This window comes from Monodelphis domestica, chromosome 7 (assembly GCF_027887165.1).
Source record: "Monodelphis domestica isolate mMonDom1 chromosome 7, mMonDom1.pri, whole genome shotgun sequence".
NCBI classification, from domain to species: Eukaryota; Metazoa; Chordata; class Mammalia; order Didelphimorphia; family Didelphidae; genus Monodelphis; species Monodelphis domestica.
This window is the reverse complement of record NC_077233.1, coordinates 240,227,168-240,246,328: the sequence shown is the minus strand read 5'-3', so window position 1 is coordinate 240,246,328 and position 19,161 is coordinate 240,227,168. Positions and strand designations below refer to the sequence as shown.

At 38.8% G+C, this 19,161-nt stretch overlaps 1 protein-coding gene and 1 long non-coding RNA gene across 4 annotated transcripts in view; one reads left to right on the top strand and one right to left on the bottom strand.

Moving 5' to 3' along the window:
* The window catches only part of TOPORS (TOP1 binding arginine/serine rich protein, E3 ubiquitin ligase), a 31,770-nt gene extending 16,309 nt beyond the window's left edge, over positions 1 to 15,461 (bottom strand). Inside the window, exons 1-2 of one of the 2 annotated variants that reach the window (XM_056806629.1) lie at positions 15,372 to 15,461; positions 13,659 to 13,779 (exon numbers count right to left, since the gene is read on the bottom strand). The gene's annotated coding sequence lies outside the window, so the exon portion shown is untranslated. Of the gene's footprint in view, positions 1 to 12,939; positions 13,076 to 13,658; positions 13,780 to 15,371 lie in introns of those variants that run through there. The other variant, XM_007498346.2, reaches the window with a different exon arrangement.
* On the top strand, positions 13,129 to 18,614 carry LOC103102276 (uncharacterized). 2 transcript variants are annotated; one of them, XR_008913736.1, is made up of 3 exons: positions 13,198 to 13,262; positions 16,551 to 16,613; positions 17,614 to 18,022. It is a non-coding gene; the product is annotated as an uncharacterized LOC103102276 (long non-coding RNA). The 2 variants fall into 2 exon arrangements; XR_008913735.1 differs by lacking the exons at positions 16,551 to 16,613; positions 17,614 to 18,022 and adding an exon at positions 18,418 to 18,614 and having other exon boundaries at positions 13,129 to 13,262.
* The last annotated feature ends 547 nt before the right edge of the window (positions 18,615 to 19,161 follow it).

Genomic DNA, 19,161 nt, shown 5'->3' with positions numbered 1-19,161 from the left:
TGGCTCTTTTGGGGGGCAAGAGAAAAAAAAGGGGGGGGAGGGAGCTGAGCTTGTTAAATTCCTCCAATACTTAACACCATCTGATAAAAAAAAAAAGAGAGAAAACTAAGCTAAACTTTTTAACCTCTCTCTCTCTCACCAATCTGGTGTTCTGGGCTGCAAGATAGTAGCTTGGGACTTGTGGGGTATGGAAGCATCTCACCAGGTGAAGCAGCTGATTGTTGCTAAAAACCAAAACAAACAAACAAACAAAAACCCACCAGCTTACCAGGCAACAGCAATCAATGGCCAGTTACTGTTCTCAGTTTAAGGGAAAAGGGCATTTAGAACTTACCCTCTGTGTAGGAGAAACAAGGTGCTTCCAAAGGGCTTTACAGTATCAGACCAATAGCTATAGATGTGAGGCTAATCTGCCTTTCTATTTCAAACTGCTCTACCAATTCAGGAGTAAAAACTCCAAACTCCAGATTTAGCTACTAACAAACTTAAGGATTGTTTTAAAGAGAGTAAAAAGTGAAGAAAACTGAAGAAAATGAGAGTACTCATCAAACCTTTTTGGTCAGCCAAAATTGTAATAGTTAAAAAGGGGTTGGTCACCAAATTGTAATAATTATAAGTCAGTTAGTAGCTTTAACAATTTAGCTTAATCAAAGTAGATAGTAAAACGAAGTAGAGAATTGTCTAGCTAAATACCCTAATTGCCAATTCAATGAAATCCAGTTCAACCCTGACAAAGTTTCAATCTCCAGTCAGAAGAGCACAGAAGTCTCTTCAGCAAGAGTCCCCAGAGAGCGACTCCCTTCAGGTCCAAGTCACAAGTCAAGACTGTGTCAAACAAGAGTCTCTTCAGCTCAAGTCAACAATGCAGAAATAGGAATCTGAGTCTGAAAGTCCCTTCAGCAAGGGCCACCAGCCCAAGAGAGAGTCTGAGAAGTGGCTGAGGCTGAATCCCTGCTTATATGCAGTTTTCTCCACCCATAGGCTCTCCCATGTCATACCTCAGGAACCAATCATAGTTCTTAAATTTGTCTGGCACTGCTCAAGAGGGCAGGGCTTGTGGGATCAATTTCCTGTCTCTGAAGGTGTGAACTTTCTTTCTCTGTACTTGCAATCAATGATAAACGATCAAGTTCCTGACTGATTAAATTAAAAGGGAAGGGAATTCCAAGTACCTGATTAAGTTAAAACAAAGGGAATGTTAAAAATTCCCTTTACAAAAAAGGATTAGGTCTTCCATTTAAATGAAACAAATGACTATAAAATATCAGGGATATATGATCATATTATTATTTTTAAAATAATGCAGTCAAGATCTTTTGCTGGATTTGGGATTTGGGGGGGGGTGATGGGGTACTGTAATAGCAAGGAACAAGATGGAACCATTAAGTAGGTGTTCTTTAAAAAGTACCTATTTAAAGGAGTTTCTTAACCTTTTTCATGTCATGAAAATCTGTTGAAACCTATGGATCACTTCTCAGAATATTATTATTAAATGCATAAAAATATTCATTATAAAGGAAATAAGCCATATTAAAATAACTATACATTATGTGTATATTCAGGTGTTATACATTTACATATTGTATATATCTATATCTATGTAAGATGTATTATACATGTGTACACACACACACACACAAGGATTTCAAGGACTGCAAATTAGGAACTAAATCCAAGTACTGAAAATGTAAATAAAAGAACTGAATGTGAAGCCCTAAAGGGAGCGAAAGGGAGCTAGAAAGGGCCCAGGTAAAAAAAGAACTCTTCCTGCACAAGTTTACCATCCTTCATATCTGAGCCATGTATTTCAACTAAGAATTCAAATCTCCACAACACCCTGGTTACAGTAAACATTAATGATCGGTCATGAAATGAACTTCATAATGCATGAGACAAATTTCAAATAGTAATTTTTGAACTTGAGAAAAATAATTTTAAATCATGTATTTTTTATAAAAACTTTTAAAAGCTGGTTACAAATTGTGCTGAGGGGAAAAGCTTCTGCCTCATATCTCCAATGTGGGGAAATAATGTAAAAAAACAAAAACAAAAACAAAAACTGAAAGTCCAAGATTTATATGAATAACAACTTTCCACATAAGTGTTCTGAAGTTATATGACCCAAATCGTCTCCCTCACTCACTCTCTTTCTTCCTCCTTCCCAGAGATGGTATGCAATTTTGATCTGGGTTATACATGTATTATCATGCAAAATATATCTCCATATCATTCACTATTGTAAGAGAATAATCATATAAAACTAAAACCCCAAAATAAAAGCCCAAAGGGAAAAATGGTATAATTTGATCTGCATTCTGACTCTCCAACAATTCTTTCTTTCTATGGAGATGGATAGCATTCTTTGTCATAAGTCCCTCAGAATTGTCCTGGATTATCATATTGCTGCGAGTAGCAGAGTTTTTCACAGTTGATCATTTCACAATATTGCTGTTACCATATACAATGTTCTCCTGGTTCTGATTATTTCACTCTGCATCAGTTCATGTCTTTCTAGCTATTTCTGATATCTTATTCATCACTTCTTACAACACAATAGTATTCCATCACCAACATATACCACAATTTGTTCAGCCATTCCTTAATTGATGAATATCCCCTTAATTTCCTATTCTTTGCCACCACAAAAAAGGTTGCTATAAATAATTTTGTACAAGTAGGTCCTTTACCCTTTTCTTGATCTCTTTGGTATAGAGACCTATTAGTGGTATTACTACTGTATGCCTGTGGGCATAGTTACGAATTGCCCAGCAGAATGACTGGATCAATTCAAAAAACTTCACCAAGAATGCACACATGTCCCAATTTTGCCATATCCCCTCCAGCATATATATCACTTTCCTTTACTGGTCAACTGGCCAATCTGATAGGTGTGAAGTATTTCCTCAGAGTTGTTTTAATATATGTTTCCCTAATCAAAAGTGATTTAGAATTTTTTCACCTGATTATTGATAGCTTTGATTTCTTCATCTGAAAATTGGTTGTTCCTATCCTTTGAACATTTTTCAATTGGGGAATGTCTTATATTTGTATAAATTTAACATAGTTCCCTATGTTGTCTAGTTATTTTAAATGGAATTTCTCTTTCTTTCTCTGAGCAATGCACACTTGAAGTAAGGGATTCTTTGTTTAGAAGGAAAAATGAAATAAAGATGAGCCCGAGGACAGAAAAAAAAAATCACAAGTTTTGCCTAAGACAATATGAGGTAGTTTTGCAATGCTGCTATATCATTAGGGAACTCTACATATTTTATATAAGTAGTTTTTCAAAGAGATTATACAAGATTTCCCCCAAGTATGCTTTAACACTGCACTTTCTTCATTTTAAATACTGTAATGTTCAGTAGCATTTGAAAGAAATTTTGTTGACTTTGATTTGGTCATTACAGATATACATTCCTTCCTCCGTAAGGAAAAATTAAGCAAAACTGATGGCTATATCTACTAATGTTTCATATGGACAGTTCTACTCTAGGAATATGATCTCTGAAAAGACTGCATACTTTATGTTAAACATGACAAATATTATATAAAACATGACAAAATATAATCTATTTCTAATCTGTGAATCTACTAAGAGTTAAGGTAGCCAACCTAAAACTTCTAAGACTTCTGAAGTTCTTTATACCTGGGGTCTGAAATTTCATCAGTGTAGGTCTTCCCTCCCCTGACACAAATAGCTCTAAAAGGGAGTCACTGAGAGATGTGACCAATTTCTCCAAACTCAGAGAGCTGAGTCACTCACTGAATTCATACTCAAAGCTTCTCCAGCTTTGCAGGAACTATAAGAATTTTTAATACACAGAATCAGTTATGAGAACAGAGTCACTCCCATAGTACAAAGGGAATTTTAGTAGAGATCTGAAATTCCCAGACACTTTTAAATGTTTCTTATATTCTTCTATACAACAAAAAGCATGCCACCTCCTAATACTGTTAACCTAATGAAAAGGTTTAGAAATTAAAATCTTGCAAAAGATACAACTTTCTTGTCTGGACAGGATTATACTCAAATTGTACCATAAAGATAAGTATCTCCCCTTTTGTTAAAAGACCTCAAGGAAACTCTAATTAAAATTCAACTATATAGCCCCTAAAAGATAATCAAAGATTGGGAAGAAAGTGAAAATTAGAAAGCATAAATAAAATATTGCATATCGAGATGGCAATAAACTTTTACTCAAAACTCTATGCCATAAAACATCAATTATTTTTATGCACATAAAATCAATTATTCACCTTTCTATTATGGCACATAGGAGGCACTGTGGATTAGTAAATGGGAAACTGGCCATAGTAACAGAAAGATCTAGATTCAAGTCTCACTTCTTGAAGAATACTAAAACTTACTGGCGCTGCATGGTATCAGGATATTTATTAAGTGCCTACTATGTGCTAGGCACTGTGTTAAGTGCTGGTCATAGAAAGAAATATAAAAGACCACTCAGTCTAATAGGGAAGACAATGTGCAAATAGTTATATACAAAGTTATATAATTGTTTAGGCCTGGCTTTATATGTGAAAAGTGTTTTGTAGCTGTGTTCGTATAGTTCTAAGGTTTGTTTTGGTAGGGAGACCTCATGTATTTTATATTGTGTACAGTTATTTTAAATGGAATATATCTGTTGGACTTTGTTGACATTAAAAAGAAACGTCAAAGATTTATGTGGGTTTAAAGTTGTTATTGTTTCAATTAAAATTTTTTGGTTGGCTCTCAGGATTCTCTATGTATACTATCATATCATCTGCAAAGAGTGATAGCTTAGTTTCCTAACTGCCTATTCTGATTCCTTTGATTTAATCTTCTCTTATTGCTATAACTAGCATTTCTTTTGGGGTTTTTTGTTTGTTTGTTTGTTTGAAACCCTTTCCTTCCTCTTGGAGTCAATACTGTGTATTGGCTCCAAGGCAGAAGAGTGGTAAGGGCTAGGCAATGGGGGTCAAGTGACTTGCCCAGGGTCACACAGCTGGGAAGTGTCTGAGGTCATATTTGAACCTAGGACCTCCCATCTCTAGGTCTGGTTCTCAATCCACTGAGCTACCCAGCTGCCCCCTATAACTAGCATTTCTAAGACAATATTGAATCACAATGGTGATAATGGACACAGATAATGACTGCTGGTGGTTTTAGATAAGAGGCGATTTATCATTTTGAAGAAAGCTCTCTTTATTACAATGTTTTCTAGTACAGCCATACTTCACTATATAGCAGTTCACTTATCACAGCTTCATAGGTTTTGCAGGTTATTTTTTTCTGTATTGTGAAATTTTCTCTATGTCACAGGATTTTGAGGATGAATACCATACTGTACACAATGGAAATGCAGTATGTCACTACCACTTGTGCAAGTTTGTCAATGTGAGATTATACATGAATATTATTGGCTGATGGAATGAAAAGCGACCAACCACAGCAATATGTTCTTTATCCTGGGCACTGATTGGCTCAGGGACTGTAGCATTGGTCTGTTTGCTCTCCTGCATTGTGCTCATATGTTCAGCATCTCTCCTTGTCCACTTCATATCAACATCTGATTGCTGTGTGTAGTGTTGCTCTGTGGTGTTGTGTTTTTGTCAAGTTTTTGTCAAGGTTTGAATTTATTTCAAGTCCTATGGCACCCAAACTTTCTGCATCTTTTAAGGATTCTGACAATGAACTTAAGGAAGATGCTTACCATCAAAGAATAATAAAATAAGTATAATGCCGCTATTTCATGGATTTTTACCTATCACGGGGATCTCTGGAACATAACTCCCACAATAGGTGAAGTATCACTATTTTTATAAGGAATGAGTTATATTTTATAAGAAGCTTTTTCTGCATCTGTTGAATCATGTGGTTTCTGTTACTAATATGGTCAACTATATTGATAAATTTCCTAATACTGAACTATTCCTGCATTTCAGTTATAAAACCCATTTGGTCATGATGTATGATCCTTGTGACCCAGTGCTGTATTCTCCTTGACTATATTTTATTTAAAATGTTTGCATCAATACCCAGGGAGATTTATACAGTTATATAGAAAATAGGAATAATCAACTGAGGTAGGGCACTAGAATAAAGAGGAATTGGGAAAGGTTTCTCTATAGGTGAGATTTTAGCTAGTACTTGAAGGAAGTCAAGAAAGTCAAGGGACTGGGATGAGAAAAGCAGGCACTTCATTCATGAGGAACAACTAATTTAAATTCCTAGAATCAGGAGACAGAAGTGACTTGTCTGAACAACAGTAAGGTGAACATCAATGGATCAAAAAGTACAATGTAAAGTGAAAGGCGTAAGAAGACTGGAAAGGGCAGGGGATAGGGGCTATGAAGGTTGGTGAAGTATTTTATCTCTGATCCTTCAGGTGATAGGGAACCACTGGAGTCATAGAAAAATCACTGAGGTTGAGTGGACGATGTCCTGGAATGGGGAGTTGTGTGGCAGGAAGCTACTGAAATAGTCAAGGAGTAAGGTAATAAGAGGCTGTACCAAGGTGTTAGGGGTGTCAGAGGAGAGTAGGGTGGAGCATACAACAAAGATGTTACAAAGGTAAAGTCGACAGGCAATGACACCAGATTGGATACTGGAGGGGCAAGAAAGTTTTAGTAGAAAAGATGACACCTAAGTTTCTAATTGGGGAGATGGGAGGATGGTGGAGTCATTGACAATAAGAAAGCTTAGAAAGGATAAAAAATAACAAGTACAGCTTTGGATGTTGAATCTAAGATGTCCATAGGATATTTGGTTCAGTTTGAGATTTGGACTTGAAGTCAGATTTGAAGAGATCTGGACTGAAGGTTAACAGAGAGGATAGGATCAGACAAGTATATCTGAGAATCATCAGCATTGATGAATTCATCAGATTGATGAATTCATGGAAGCTGATGATGATCACCAAGTAAAATAGCATAAAGGGAGAAAAGGATACAGGAAAATAATCCTGTGGGATACTTGGTGAAGATAAGCTAGATCAATGATGGCGACCCTATGGCACACATGCCAAAAGTGCACACAAAGCCCTCTTTGTGGGCACATGAGCCATCAACCAACAGTGTTCTTGCTAGAAAGGCAGAGGGACTTGAGGGAGCTGCTCCCTTCCCCTTCTCTATCATGCCTCCCCTCTGCCCAGTAGCCCAATGAGTGTTTCACATGCAGCAGGGCTGGGAGGGGAGCAGAGTGCTGGGGTCACTCTCCTCCCCCATTCATGAATGTCCTCACTTTACCTGCCCCTCTGCCCAGCAATCCAATGGGGGAATTTCCTCCCCCGTATGCACTAGGTCTCTAAAAGGTTCGCCATCACTAAGCTAGATGAAGATCCATTGAGAATGAGAAGCAAACTAACAGGAAGGAGGGAGAACCCAAGCATGATGTCATGAAAACCTAGAGAGAAAAAACTATCAAAGAAAAGTGGGTGATCAAGATGTCAAAGGGTGTTGAGATGTCAAGAAGGATGAGGATTGAGAAAAAGATTTTGCAAGTAAAACATCATTAATAACTTTGGAAGCCAGAATGTAGAGAGTTAAGAAGAGAGGAGAAAAAGTAGAGGTACCTATTATAGTCAGCCTCCTCAAAAAGTTTAGACTTGTTAATATTTGTAAGCAGTAGGAAAGCATCCAGTAGACAGAAAGACATTGAAGATAAATGAGTGATGATGACAATCTCTTGGAGTGGAGAAGATTAGATAGAATGGAATCACTTGCACATGTAGAGAGATTAGTCTTAGCAATGAGAAGGGCCACCTCTTCATGTGAGACAGGAGTTTAAGGAGAAGGGAGATAGTGACAGAAGCATCTGGGTGATATGAGGAGAGAAGAGGGAGTTCGTGGCAAATGGCCAAAAACAAAATTTTTTCTGTCAAATGAAGATTCTTAATTTAAAGGGTAAGGGGACCATGGGAGGGGCCATAGAAGGTTCCAGGAGAGAGAAAAAGAGTTGAGAATGTTGCTGTGGTGAGGAAAATAGAAGTGTAAAAGGGTTGCCTTGCAAGGAACTCTAGAAAACAAGGGAAGAAAAGCATTTCTATAGCACTTACAATATTACAGGCTCTGTGCTAAGAACTTGACAAATCTTCTCATTTGATCCTCATAACCCTGAGAAGTAGGTGCTATTATCCTCATTTTACAGTTAAGGAAATTGAAGCAGACACTTGCCAAAGTCCCAGAGTTCAAACTGAACTTGGCCTGACTCCGAGTCATTAAGCTGCCCCCACAACTAGCATTTATCAAGTGCCCATAGTGTTTTAGGTATTTTCCTAAGCCCAAAGGAAACAGCCTCTGCCCTTAAAAAAGACTGGAAACAACAATTACACCCCACACTCCCTGTATACAAAATAAGTACAAAATAATATTTTTGGAGAACAAGAGAGGAATTAGCAGCTGAGTGAATCTAGAAAGGTCTCATATAGATCATACTCCCTGAGTGGAAATTTAAAGAAAGGTAAGAATTGCAAGAGATAAAAGGTGAGGGAGTAAATTACAAGCAGACAGGACTGAGAGCTTGTGATAAAGTAGTTTGTGAGGAATAGCAAGAGGATGGCTAATTTTATACATCATTTGCATACATTATATGATTTGTTCCTCACAAAAAACCTCAAAGAAGTAGGTGCTACTATTGTCCCTATTTTACAAAGAAACAGGTTCAGAAAGGTTAAGTGACTTGAGGCGGGTCATGGAGTAAATGTCCCAAGAGCCAGATCTTCCTGACTCCAAGTCCAACACTGACTATACTATACTGCCATCCTTTGAGAGCAATACCATGTGACATCACCTTCCACTCTTTACCTTCCCCTCATTATCTGACAATGAGACAGTCCTTTTTGCTAAAGCTAATTCCTTCACCCCCTATCCATGATCTCTCCTTAGGCAAACTTGTAACCTCAATCAACCTCTCCAGAATCTTCACCCAGGCCCCAAGCCTCCCTCATCCAAACAACAACAAACCCACAAACCTTCACTAGACTTTATCATCCACAGTATATTCTCTCCTCTTTCTTATTCAAACTCCTAGAAAAAGTTGTCAGTCCTCTTGGCCTCAGATTCCCTTCTAATGAATTTCTCAACCCTTTGCAATTTAACTTAAAAAAAAAAATCAAAACTGGTCTCTACAAAGTTATCAATTACTTCTAAATTGCCAAACCTCCGGGTCCAGTCTATTCTCAATCTTCTTCATCTTCTCAACCTGGCTGCAGCACACTGCTGGTCACTATCAAAGTTTGAATGACAATGAATCATCCTGCCAATTTTCCTGTGTGCCTGATCTTCCAGTTTTCTTTGGTTACTTACCATTGTACATCCCCTATAAGTGAGTATTTCCCATGGTTTTTGTCCTGGGCTTTTTTCTACAATTGGTAATTTCATAAACTCCCATGATTAGTTTAAGTATCATCTGGAGTATGGAGATGACTCATACAATTATATACCAAACACTTTAGTCTCTCTCCTGAGTTTCAGTCCCCTCTTTTCAAAGTCACTGTTCTTTTCCAGAGGTTCCAACAATCCTTCCAGTCTCCCACTTTTACAACTGTCATTAACTTTTCACACTCATTCACTGTAAATAAATAATCGATTGCCAAATCTTGCTTTTTCTACCACCACTTTTCCCCATTTGATATTCTCTCTACTCATACAGCTATCACCTTAGTTTAATCCTTCATCAGCTCTTGACTAGATTATTACTACAACCTAAATGGTCTCCTAGCCTCCATTTCTCTCCATTTCTCTCCATTCCAGTCCTTCCTGCACATTATTGCCAAAATTTTACTTAAGAGCAGATCTAACCAAGACCCTGTCTTGGGCCATCAACTCCAGAGGTTTCCTATAGTCTCCAGGATCAAATGTAAATTCCCCTAATTTGATTTTTAAAAGCTCTTCTTAATCTAGTTTTTCAACCCTTTCAGTCAATATCTCCATATTACTCCCTCTTTCCATCTATTTTAAAAAACCAAATTGGCCTTGTCTCTTTATAATCTCTTTCTCAAATCGACTGACTTGCCTCTGCTCCTTAAAGAAGTCCTTTTCTTCAAGATCAGCTCAGGCATCACACTCTATAGGCAGCTCTTCTTGATTCTTCTAACTGATGGTACTTTCTCTCTCCAAATTTAAATATTTTCTATTCATTTTGTATATACTTATATGTATCTCCTCCAAAAAAAGGTAAAATCCTTTTTAGTAGGGATCATTTTATTTGTTGCATTTGCATGTGCATCAACAGGTACTTAATAAATTCAAATTAGTTGACTTAGTGCCTTTTAAGACAAAAGTTAGGGATTATCTCCTCCAGAAAGACTTCTCCCCAGATAAAAATGATCTCATGCTCATCAAATATTCCTATTTTGCCCTAATATTTGCTTTCTCCTTAGCACATTCTAACCTATATAAACTTATCCATGTTTCTGCCCCATTCTCATAGAAGGTAGGCAAGTTTTCTTTTATTTTTATGTTCACAGGACTTAGCATAGCACTCTATGAATAGGAGGATCTGGAAAGAGGATTACTGAATCAAAGATTAGCTTACCCTGTCTACAAGCATACCAAGTTTATTGCACTTTGCAAATATTGCATTTGTTAAAAAATCGAAGGTTCATGACAACTCTTCATGGAGCAAATCTATAAGCGTCAGAAGCGTTATCTTTCCAACAGCATATGCTCACATTATGTCTCTGTTACACATTTTGGCAATTCTCACAATATTACAAACTTTTTCATTTCATTTCATGTAATTGTTTTGGGGTACCACAAAGCACCCATATAAGACAGTGAATTCAATCAAATGAATGTTCCTTGTGCCAAACAAGAGTTTCTTGTTTCCCTCTCCTGTGAGCCTCCCTATTTTCCAAGAGACAAAGATATTGAAATTAGGCCAATTAACAACTTTACAATTGCCTCTAAAGGTTGCCAGGAAGAGTAAATCAACAGGGCAAATTTCATTAGTGTGTCTTATTTAAGATATTGCCAAGGCCACCCCACCACCTTTGATTTGTCAGCAGTCTTCAAGGAAAAACTATGACTTGCTGAAGGCTCAGAAGGTTAGCATTTTTAGCAAAAAAGTATTTTTAAAATCAGTGCACTGATTTTTATAAATAATTCTATTGACCCTTAATAAGACTACATAATGTAAACAACTTTTATTTGCATTGGGAAATTAAAAAATTCCTGTGACTTGCTTTATAGTGATATTTGATTTATTGCAATTTGCCTTTCCACATGCCTAATGAACAAAAAAAGTCTCTGATCCAAAAGTCAAGTTCTCCAATCCAAAACATCCTGTACTCTTTGATCCTGCTGAGATTTAACTCATGATGCTTCATTCTCCTCATCTTCCTCTTTGTGCCTTTGCACTAGCAATGTCCCATTACTGAAGGAACTGAGTCTACTAAATAAAAAAATTTATTAAGAACTAATGCTAACTTCTAGCAGGGATACAAAGAACCATAAAAACAAGATTCCTCCTCTAAAGAGAATTTAACATGCACATCATCCTTACCTCGGAGTCTCTTTTCCTTTAAGATGAAGCTTAGAATCCACCTTTTCTTCATGTTTTTCCTGGCAACCTTCTATCCCCAATGCTAGTGCCCTCTCTCTTAAATGAACCAAGACTTCTGGAATATCCTCTTTTAACTTTTTATACAGGTAGATGCTGATCTAACATTGAGTGTGCTGATCTCGAGTTCAACTAGTCAGAAGATGGCAAATCAAATCTCACTTCAAACACTTAGCTGGGTGACCCTACCCAAATCTTTTCACCTTTCTCACCCTCAATTTCCTCTTCAATAAAATGAGATGAATAATTGCTCCCACTTCCCAAGGTTGTGATGAGGATAAAAAATATATTTGTAAAGCACTTTGCAAAATGTAAAATGTTAAAACTAGAGTTTTGCAAAACTTAAGTTACTATATAAATGGCTTGCAAAACACTAGCTTTAGCATTTATAAAAGTTTTACAGGGCTTTACAAATATCATCTCATTAGTATTATTAGCTACTAATTAATAATCAGTCCTATTTTACAGATGAAGTAAAAACAAATAGAGGGTGCCATCCTCCCACAGCTACCCTAGTGTCTGCAGTCATTTCAACTCAGGTTTTCTTAACTCCAGGTACAGAACTATGTCTATTGTGTCAGCTAACTATAATAGACTGGCTAGGTAGACAAACAGATAAAAAAAAGGCATGTACAAGAATATCTAACTTTTTGTGCTATGACTTATTTGACAGTCTGGGGAGCCTTAAGGGCACATTTTCAGAAAAATGTTTTTAAAAGCACAAAAATAAAGTGCTTAAGATTACAAAAGAAATAAATTATACCAAAACATACTTATTAAAAATCCTAAAAACTAGTTTAGAGATCACTGATCAAGAATCCCTCCTGTATATTTAAGATGAATAAGTGCACACCCATAACTACCGGTCATCCCCAATAGAATGGGTGAGGGTAGCAATGTTTCATTCTTTGTATGCCTAACACCTAGCAGGATGAATGCCTGGAACATAGGAGCTGGTACGAGATGTCTCCTACGATGGAGAGGCAAAATATACCCACGGAAGTTTGCACCTTCTCAGTCGAGGAAAAACATCCAAATTCTCCTAGCTGGACAACCCCTACTCCCAAGGCCCAAGGGGTTGCAGCTCCGGTTTGGGCCCTCGGCCCTTCCTTTTACCGTAGACACTCCATATTGATCCCTCGGCCCCTCTTCACAAACGCAGACGCCTCGAGGGCCCAGGCGGTTCCCTCACGCACCCACTTTACGACTCGCGGGGTTCGGAGAGCCGCCTCTAGGCCACAGCAACGGCCACAGCTGCCAAGACCTGGCCCAGCACCTTAAACCCGTGGGCCTGGCCTCACCAAGGCGGGGAAGAACGCGCCCGGTACCCTAGAGACTCCGGCTTCGGGCCGCCGCCTTCGTCCCGGACCTCCCTCCCTCGAGCCCCCATAACTTACCTCTCAGGGTACCGGTACCGCCCCGGCAAGGATGGCTGTCGTGGGGCTCCGACGGCCCCCAAAAGATCCAGCAGCCGACCGGCAAAAACCCACTCTCTCCCTTTACAGTGCCAGGGAGCGTCTCTCCCCTCCCCCCTTTCCCAGTCTTCCGTCAGACGAAGGAGGAGCCAGCAGCTGTGACCTTTGTGTCGTAGGGCGGAGGTCACCAATAGCAGGATCCCGGCTAACGCCGGACCTGGATGAGATCCTCCCCTGTGGCTCGTCACAAAACAACATCCGCTCGCCCTAGCTAACCGCCAACCACTCTGCGCACGCGTAAAGAGGTGATTTTTTTTTTTTTAACGAAGGCACGCCCCTTGGGGGAGGAGGCGGGCCCAGACCCACTGAAGAGTAGAGTTAGGACAGCGGTGGGATTTCCCCAGGCCCGGGTTCGTTTAGGCAAGATCCTACCCTAGGAGTTTCGTTTGCTTCCTGGGGCAGCAAAATGAATGGCCGGGCTGTTTTAGTTTTCATTAGCTAAGGAATTGAGGGCCAAAAGTTTAAACTGTCACTCTTGATACCTATAATTCGCCTCTATGGAGGCCGCTAGGTGGCGTAGCGGTGGGCCTGGAGTCAGGAAGACATGACTGGTTTCAGCCTCTGAGTCTAGCAATATAACCCAGGGCAAATCTCAGTTTCTACTATTGGAAAAAAAAATGGGAATAAATTATGGCACTTACCTTTTAGGATGGGTGTGAGGATCATGTTTGATAACGTTTGCAAAGTGCTTAGCATGGTGCCCTGGTCCATAGTAGGCACTTAATGCTTATTTCCTTTTATCTCGTGCCTCACTTTCATCAGCTATAAAATTTAAAAATTGGACAAGATTATTGCTGAGGTTTCCATTCCCTTTCTAGTTCTATTAATACTGTAGGAAGTAGAACCGGAATCTAGCTCTCTACTACTTAATAAAGAGACCTTTTTTTTAAAGGAAAATTACTGACAACAACAACCAAATGTAATTGGCTGCTAGGTGGTCCAGTGGATAAATAGAATGCTGGGTCTCAAGTCAGATCTGTCCTCAAACACATTAATTCTGAGACCCTTGGAAAATTACTTAACACTGTTTGCCTCACAGTTTCTTCAGCTATAAAATGAGCTGGAGAAGGAAATGACAACCTGCTCCAGTATCTTTGCCAAGAAAACCCCAAATGAGGTCATAAAAGTCTAACATGACTGAATAACAATATTATCAAGGCTCCATAAGAGTTGTAATTCCTCTATATGCCCTATTTTCCAAAACCTAACATTCCTCCAACCCCCCTTTTTTTCATGAACTTGCTGCAAATAATTTTTTTTCAAATAAAATTAAGTATATTTTATAACAAATCTTGAGCATGTAATGAACAACATTTATGGATACTGTTGAAATATTTTGCATTTTTCATGTCTATGAATTTAAAATAGTAACTAATTATTGATGTGATGGATGGACTTTTCTTTCAAATAGTTTCCTTAAATGTGTCATGATCATAACAAGATAGAGGCTAATTGCCTGATTTTATTGGTATAGGGCAGTGATAGAGAACCTATGGCATGGGCACCAAAAATGGCACACAAAATGCACTCTGTGGGCACAAAGTCGCTACCCCTACCCCTCAGCAGTCAATGGCACACAGGGAGTAAGGTGGGCAGCTCATAGGAAGCAGAGCTGAAGGGAAGCTGAGCACTCTGGCCACTTCCCTCCCCCTCTCTATATTCACTGAGGACATTCCTCACTTTATGCACCCCTCATTTATAGCAGACCAATGAGAGCACTTTCTCCCTCCCCTGTGTGGGGTAAAAGGGGATGAGGCAGGGCATGGCATGTCAGGCACTCCATGTGAAGAGGGGCAGGGCACTTGTCATGGGGGTGGGGCCCAGGGTGCTGTCTCAAAAAGGTTCACAATCACTGATATAGGGAATATTCTGGTGAGGAAAACTCTTAAAGCAATTAAGATCTTTTCTATAATTTGTAAACTTCAAAAATTGGGGGGCAGGGGCACTTAAAAGATTAAGACTTGCTCAACCTGACAAATCGAAGTCTTTCTGTCTCCATGGCCAGTTCTTTCTAGTTAGCTATTCTAATTTATGATTCATTAACAAAATTACATAGTAATATAATTTGTAACTCTTAAAATTGCTAAACACAACCCAAACTTCATCAAATAGCTACTGTAGAAAATCCCATCATGCACAAATAAGAAGTTACAAAGAATCATAAAATCATCACTTTAATAAACCAGAGAACTCTTTTTTCATCTAACTAAAACATATTTTGGGGGATTTAAAGATTTTTTTTCAAACTAGTATCTCACAAATCAATAAATCTGCAAAGATTTATGGAGTGCTGGACCCTGTACTAAATTTTACTTTGGGGTACAAGCAAAGAAAAACATGAAACAGTTCCTTACCACCAGCTATAGAGGGAATTCATCTTTGAGAGGCAAACTGTGTCAAACTGCCCATTTTATCACCCTAAAAACAGACAAAAATAATAATTTTCATTTAGTCCTTCCAGTTGATTTGGCTAGGCTAATGAAATCACTCCCAGCCCTCCTTGGGAAAGGAAGGAAGGAAGGAAGGAAGGAAGGAAGGAAGGAAGGAAGGAAGGAAGGAAGGAAGGAAGGAAGGAAGGAAGGAAGGAAGGAAGGAAGGAAGGAAGGAAGGAAGGAAGGAAGGAAGGAAGGAAGGGGGGAGAGAGGGAATTTACAAGCTGTTTACTATGTGCTGAGCACTGTACAAATACAAATAAGATACAAATAGAAAAATAAGGAAGTCTTTATTCTGAAAGAAATAATGCATTTGGAAAGTTTCAACTTCAAGTCAAATGAAAAGGTCACAGGAGTCAAAGCAGATGATGATCCTAATTGTCTCCCTTCCCTCCCCACTCCTGGAGCTGGCAAGCAGTTTGATCTGGGTTAATTACTTTTGACTGAATATCTGAGAAGTCAGATCACACAACTTGTGTGATCCAGAGGCCTCAGATTTCTCGTGTGTAAGATTAAGATACTGGACTGGATAAAAACTACTAATTTGCGCTTCTCTGCACTTTGTAAATTTTTCAAAGTTGCTAAAATATTTGCATTTGTTGATCCAGCTATAACACTACTAGGCCTATACCTCAGAGGGATCAAAGAAAGAGGAAAAGACCCATAGGAATTAAAATATTTTAGTAGCACTTTTCACAGTGGCTCAAACCTAGAAACTAGAGCTCTCCTCCTATTGAGAGAATGCCTGAACAAATTATTGTATTGGAATATAATGGAATATTATTGTTATAAGAAATGATGAAATGGACGGTTTCAGAGGAAACATGAAGACTTCTTGAACTAACATAGAGGTAAGAATAGAACTAGGAGAACAATGTAAAGAAATAGAGAAAAACAACTTTGAAATACTTGGACTCTGATCTTTGCAATCAAAAATCATGAGCTCATGAGCCTGAAGATGAAACACACCACTCACTACTGTTAGAGATGATGAATTTAAATACAGGGAAACATACAATTTCAGGGACGGCCAAAATAGGAATGTATTTTGCAAGACTATGCATGCATATGATGAATTTTTTTTCCTTTCCTTTTATTTAGGGGCTGGTGGTGAGGAATTGTTGTTGAATTGGAAGGGAAGGCTTGGAAATGACATAAATGCATGTAAAAATAAATGAACAAATTTATTTTTAAAATAAAGTGGCACAGTAGTTATAGTGCTAGGTCAAGAGATAGGAGGTCCTGTGTTAAAATCCTGCCTTGGACACTTTCCCAGCTACCTAAACCTGGGCAAGTCACTTAATCAGAATCCTCTAGCCCTTATAGTTCTGCTTTAGAAATGATATCAGTTCTGAGACAGAAGGTAAAGTATTAAAAAAAATTTTTTTTTCTTCAGAAAAGTACTAGCTGTATCACCCTGAGAAAGTCACTTAAACCTGTTTGTCTCTCAGTAACCATCTGTAAAATAAGTTCCAGAAGAAAATGGCAAAAAATGTCAGTATCTTTGCCAAGAAAACCCCCCAAAAGGTCATAAAAGGTTGGGCCCAATTAAAAAACAAAGTGCTTATATTTTTGAGGTGCTAAATATAAAACGTTATTCCATTTTACAGATGAGTAAACTGTATTTTGGTGAGGTTGAATAAGCAATCCAAAAAAATTAATTTAAACTCTAAACCCTATCATCTAAGCAGGCAGTCAGCTAGGTATACAGTAAATAGCCCAACATTGAAGTAATTGCACATGCCATGCAATTAAACAATTAAGTATCTTCCTTTTGGCACATACAACCTGCTAGGCACAGAGGATACAAAAAAAAAAGATTCCATATAGTTGTTTTTTTTCTGGCTTTTGGTTAATTTTATAATATTATCGCAAAGAAATTGGTAGCAGCTATTATCTTCCCCTCCAGCCTTACAAATTAAGTAAGAAAAATACTGAGAACAAGTTTCATTAATAAAACTTAATTTCAAAGAAACTGAATGCATGTGGCAGAAACTAGCATCTGCAAAATATGGGATCATATAATGGGGGGGGGGGGAGTTCGCTGTTATTCAAATAAAATTTATAAACGAGGTCTCAACATCACCAAAACAAGTGCTTATTTACTAGTTATATGGAAAAATAAGCCTTTATTAGAAAATAAATTACTTGTGTTTAAATGCAGCATCCTATGCAATCAGTACACTCGGTCAAATACCGCTCTACAACCAGAAAAATAACCTAACGGCCAGATGGGAAGGGACTTAATAAATTTAAGAAGGTTTTTCTCAGTCAGACGGCACACACTAGACTTCTGACTTGAAAAGGACGATTAAAGAAGTGTTTCAAAGTTAGCCATTTTCCTCTTCCGTAAGCCCGACGGGAAATGAGGGAGGCTTTACGATCAACTGACGTTCAATCCCGTGACCCTTCTGACGTCATTTCCGAAAGGAAGAAGCTACACAGCCAGACTGAGTAGATGCTTTGTGCCCAGAAAACAAAATGGCTGCCGCTGTCAGCGATACGGAATTCTCAGTGAAGTGAGTTTGGTAGCTCTAGCCTTGCTCCGCCCTTGCTGGGGTCGCCACCAGCTCAGCATGACGCCAGTCGACCGCCACAAAATAAACCTCATTTACTCCGCGGTAAGTTCGAGGTAGCGAGAACTCGAGACTAACCCCGCTCTTAGGTGTAAGCTCCTGAAGGACGGCATTTTTTGCTTGTGTTCGTATCCCCAGCGTTTAGGAGGACGGCGGACAGAGCAAGCTCATATTCTTATTGCCAAGTCACTAAGGGCTGGTTCCTTCACGCCCTTGCACTCCCAATTTTTCTTTTAAACCGGATAGTTTCCCCTCTAGCGAGTACCAGCGGAGCGAGGAACCTTTTCCCAGCCTGGCTGGCAAACCCTGAGTCGTTAAGGCAACCTGCCTGGGGCCACCCAGGGCCGCCACCCCTCCCTTTCTGGTAACGCCCTCTCCTCCCTCCCTTGTAGCTGCTGACCATCATCGTTTTCCTCTCGTGGGGCTTCGTGATCTACGCTTCCACGGTGGCGACGCAGTGGATGCTGGAGGAGAATTATCCAGACCTAATGTCCAGATCACAAGCTGAAGGAATGTTTTAACTGGCAATCTACGTCGGCATTGGGCACCTTGTTAGGACATTATTTAGCCTAATAAATGGACAATGAAACTTACTGTTTTCATTTGCACTGCCCCCCCTCCCCCCAAGCCCCACTAATTCTCAGGACCATTCCCCCTCACCAGCTTCCAACTGAAGGTGAGGACTGAATTCCATTCAGCTTAAACCACTCCCAAATGCTACAGAACATGGGACTCCCAAGTCTGGTTTTAGAAACTGAAGCTATTAGTTATCAAAGAAAATATTCAGCACTTGTTATACCCAACAGTAAAAAAGTTTTAAATGTCTAATAGTGTAAATATTAATAATATGGAAGTAGGTCTTGATCAATGTGAAACCCAGTGGAACTGCTCATTGGCTATGGGAGGGGGGGGAGGAGAGGAAAGAACATGATTCATGTAACCATGGAAAAATAAATAAAATTTTCCAAATCTAAATGTCTATTTAAATTAACACAATGTGCTCTTCACAATTCCAGGCTTCTCAATTTCAAACAGGGCAACGACTGGCAGACTGTTCATTTCCCTGGTTTGCTTTTTACTCCACAGTTCAAAAAGATCTAAGCTCACAATGTAATATAATACATCTGGTAAGGAAG